Source organism: Nerophis lumbriciformis, linkage group LG26 (genome assembly GCF_033978685.3).
Source record: "Nerophis lumbriciformis linkage group LG26, RoL_Nlum_v2.1, whole genome shotgun sequence".
NCBI lineage: Eukaryota > Metazoa > Chordata > Actinopteri > Syngnathiformes > Syngnathidae > Nerophis > Nerophis lumbriciformis.
In genome coordinates, this window is record NC_084573.2 from 7,687,501 (window position 1) to 7,692,500 (window position 5,000).

The 5,000-nt window shown below is 41.1% G+C and overlaps 1 protein-coding gene across 1 annotated transcript in view; it reads left to right on the forward strand.

The window, feature by feature from the left end:
- syne2b (spectrin repeat containing, nuclear envelope 2b) overlaps nucleotides 1-5,000 on the forward strand; it is a 296,242-nt gene that overhangs the window by 23,304 nt on the left and 267,938 nt on the right. The gene's annotated exons all lie outside the window — the stretch shown is intronic.

Here is a 5,000-nt window from a genome sequence, read left to right on the forward strand (position 1 = left end):
GGAGTTTGCCCAACCAGTCTACATGTGCTTTGTGGACTTGGAGAAGGCATTCGACCGTGTACCCCGGGAAGTCCTGTGGGGAGTGCTCAGAGAGTATGGGGTAACGGACTGTCTTATTGTGGCAGTTCGCTCCCTGTATAATCAGTGTCAGAGCTTGGTCCGCATTGCCGGCAGTAAGTCGGACACGTTTCCAGTGAGGGTTGGACTCCGCCAAGGCTGCCCTTTGTCACCGATTCTGTTCATAACCTTTATGGACAGAATTTCTAGGTGCAGTCAGGGCGTTGAGGGGATCTCGTTTGGTGGCTGCAGGATTAGGTCACTGCTATTTGCAGATGATGTGGTCCTGATGGCTTCCTCCGGCCAAGATCTTCAGCTCTCACTGGATCGGTTCGCAGCTGAGTGTGAAGCGACTGGGATAGGAATCAGCACCTCCAAGTCCGAGTCCATGGTTCTCTCCCGGAAAAGGGTGGAGTGCCATCTCCGGGTTGGGGAGGAGATCTTTCCCCAAGTGGAGGAGTTCAAGTACCTCGGAGTCTTGTTCACGAGTGGGGGAAGAGTGGATCGTGAGATCGACAGGCGGATCGGTGCGGCGTCTTCAGTAATGCGGACGCTGTATCGATCCGTTGTGGTGAAGAAGGAGCTGAGCCGGAAGGCAAAGCTCTCGATTTACCGGTCGATCTACGTTCCCATCCTCACCTATGGTCATGAGCTTTGGGTCATGACCGAAAGGACAAGATCACGGGTACAAGCGGCCGAAATGAGTTTCCTCTGCCGAGTGGCGGGGCTCTCCCTTAGAGATAGGGTGAGAAGCTCTGCCATCCGGGAGGAGCTCAAAGTAAAGCCGCTGCTCCTCCACATCGAGAGGAGCCATATAAGGTGGTTCGGGCATCTGGTCAGGATGCCACCCGAACGCCTCCCTAGGAAGGTGTTTCGGGCACGTCCGACCGGTAGGAGGCCACGGGGAAGACCCAGGACACGTTGGGAAGACTATGTCTTCCGGCTGGCCTGGGAACGCCTTGGGATCCCCCGGGAGGAGCTGGACGAAGTGACTGGGGAGAGGGAAGTCTGGGCTTCCCTGCTTAAGCTGCTGCCCCCGCGACCCGACCTCGGATAAGCGGAAGAAGATGGATGGATGGATGGATGGATGTCGGTCAGTTGGCAATTTTAAATAAATTACCAATACAGCATTATCTCGGTTTTCTTACGCCCCCGCCTGTGTGTTATTCGGTTTTCTTTCCTATATCGTCTGTTAGTTTAGTTTTAGTTTAGTTTAGTTTAGTTTATTCACAATACCATATAACAAATACAATAGTAGTGAAATATCATCATTTAAAGATGTTGGTACGTGAAAGGGTCCCCCAAATAAGCTAGAAGAAGCTTTTGACAGGGGGTCCAGAGGATAGTATATACATGGAATGATGGAACATGGTAGCAAGTACAACAACAAAAAACAAAACAAAAAACAACGCTATATGATTAACACAAGATAATAGTACTAAAGCAAGCATACACATACATACATACATTCATTCAACCATGTTATCTTAAAGGGGAACATTATCACAATTTCAGAAGGGTTAAAACCATTAAAAATCAGTTCCCAGTGGCTTATTTTACTTTTCAAAGTTTTTTTCAAAATTTTACCCATCACGCAATATCCCTAAAAAAAGCTTCAAAGTGCCTGATTTTAACCATCGTTATATACACCCGTCCATTTTCCTGTGACGTCACATAGTGATGCCAACACAAACAAACATGGCGGAAAGAACAGCAAGCTATAGCGACATTAGCTCGGATTCAGACTCGGATTTCAGCGGCTTAAGCGATTCAACAGATTACGCATGTATTGAAACGGATGGTTGTAGTGTGGAGGCAGGTAGCGAAAACGAAATTGAAGAAGAAACTGAAGCTATTGAGCCATATCGGTTTGAACCGTATGCAAGCGAAAACGACGAAAACGACACGACAGCCAGCGACACGGGAGAAAGCGAGGACGAATTGGGCGATCGCCTTCTAACCAACGATTGGTATGTGTTTGTTTTGTTTGGCATTAAAGGAAACTAACAACTATGAACTAGGTTTACAGCATATGAAATACATTTGGCAACAACATGCACTTTGAGAGTGCAGACAGGCCAGTTTTCATCAATTAATATATTCTGTAGACATACACCACCTCTTTTCCTGAAAGCTGATCTGTCCAGTTTTGGAGTTGATGTCAGCAGGCCAGGGAAGCTAGGGTCGATATTCTTCTCTTGATTCTCTTCGGTGGCATAAGGGACGGTAGAAGCGGTGTGAGCCAAGACATCCAGGGGGTTTACCTCGCTCGTCTGCGGGAACAAACTGCCGCCATTGCTTGCCGTGCTACCGAGGTCCTTTGTCCCTGAATTGCTCACACACTCCGGCAGATTCAATGGGGGTCTGGCGGCAGATTTCTTTGACTTTATCGTTGGAATTACATCTGCTTTGAGTGTCGCAGGATATCCACACATTCTTGCCCTCTCTGTCGTAGCATAGCTTTCGTCAGTAAAGTGTGCGGAACAAACGTCCAATTTCTTGCCACTTTCGCATCTTTGGGCCACTGGTGCAACTTGAATCCGTCCCTGTTCGTGTTGTTACACCCTCCGACAACACACCGACGAGGCATGATGTCTCCAAGGTACGGAAAACAGTCGAAAAAACGGAAAATAACAGAGCTGATTTGACTCGGTGTTTGAGAAAATGGCGGATTGCTTCCCGATGTGACGTCATCGCTCCGAGAGCGAATAATAGAAAGGCGTTTAATTCGACAAAATTCACCCATTTAGAGTTCGGAAATCAGTTAAAAAAATATATGGTCTTTTTTCTGCAACATCAAGGTATATATTGACGCTTACATAGGTCTGGTGGTAATGTTCCCCTTTAAAGTATTGCTTACCTCGGAAATTGGAAGTCGGAGCTGGGAATGAGGTCACAGCCAGTTACGATGTCGGAAATGAAGATGGCCACACCGGCGATAGCTATTGTAGTTTGAAAATATCCAGCGGGCCGCGTTGAAATGTTTATTATGTTGTATTATGTCAAGGTAGCCCTGTTAACTGCCATTTTTATGCTGTTATTGCAAGACCCGTGTCACGTGACTTCAAACTTGACAACTCATTGGCTGCTTCTGAGACGGGAATCGATTGGTTTAGCCTTAATTTGCCAGAAGTGAGTCTTGCTTTTTGAAGCAGAGAATTTCTCGACACTGAATTTTTTTACACGGAATTATTTTACACTGTTTTTTTTACTCAGAATTTTTTTCACACTGAACCTTTATTCACTGTTGTTTTTAGACTGAATTATTATACACTTATTTTTTTTATGCTGAATGTTTATACGCTGAATTTTTTTACACTGAATTTTTTCCCCGCTGAATGTTTTTTACGCTGAATTGTTATACACTGATTATTTTTTTTACACTTTTTTTATACACTTAATTTTTTTTACAATTAATTATTATACACTGAATTATTATAAACTGAATTATTATACACTGTTATTTTTATTCAGAATTTTTTTACACTGAACTATTATATATTATATTATATTTTATGCTTCATTTTTATACAATGAATTTTTTTTACACGCTCAATTTTTTTACACTGGATTTTTACACGCTCAAGTTTTTTATACACCAAATGTTTTTAACACTGAATTTTTTACACATAATTTTTTTTACAATGGAATATTATACACTGAATTATTATACACTGTTATTTTTACACAGAATTTGTATACAGCATTTTTTTTTTTTTTTTCACTTAACTGTTATACACTGTTTTTTTACACTGAATTATTATACACTCATTTTTTTATGCTGAATTTTTATACACTTTTTTTTTACACTGGATTTTTACACGCTGAATTTTTTTTATCCTGAATTATTGTACACTGAATTTTTTTTACACTGTTTTTTTACTCTGAATTTTTTTATACATCAAATTTTTTTTAACACTGAATTTTTTTTACACTGATTTATTATACACTGAATTATTATACAACTGTTATTTTTACTCTGAATTTTTATAAACTTGTTTTACACTGAATTATTATACAACATTTTTTTACACTGATTTGTTTTACACTGAACTTTTCTAAACTGTTTTTACACTGAATTATTATACTCTAATTTTTTTATTCTGAATTTTTCTACACTGAATTTTTACGCTGAATTTTTATACGCTGAATTATTATATACTGAATTTTTTTTTGTACACTGAATTTTAAAACACAGAATTTTTAAACACACGCATTTTGCCAACCTTTTTTTTTTTCAATGAAATTATCAGCATAAATTGATGTAGAAAAAAAATTCAGTTCACAAAATTCATACTCAAAAAAGTCCCGTGTCAAAAAAAGGCGTTTGTTATAAAAACACAAATTAACCTCCGTATATTTTGGGTAATCTACATTTATGTTTTGTTAAATATTTTATAGTGAATTTAAAAAAACTACGCATTGTCGAAATGGCGCATAGAAGAAATATGCAACCGTTTCCGCATGAAACTTGGTTCTCGTTAGGGATGTCCCGATCCGATATTTGGATCGGATCGGCTGCCGATATTTGCCAAAAATTGCGTATCGGCAAGGCATGGGAAAATGCGGATCCAGATCCAGTTTTAAAAAAAACTCCGGTCCGTGTTTTCCAAGGCACCGATTTAAATAATACATTCCACTTTTCTGCTGCTCCGTAATTTCCGTTCCGCATTTTCCAGCACACCTTCCACACATCCACAGGTCTGTGGATTCTAACGCAGTTGCTTTTAGCTGCTGGCATTACACGACAGCCTCTTCTCACTCTTTCCTGTGTCTCCCTCTCACAGACAGCAAGTACACCTTCTTACACACGTCACATACTGTCACGTCATACGTCACATACGTATACGTCCTCCCCGAGCAGAGAGGTAGCAGCATGGCTAACGTTAGCTGTGATGCTAGCGCAGCCGTGGGAGCAACGCTCCCTCTAAGGTGCCCCGCCT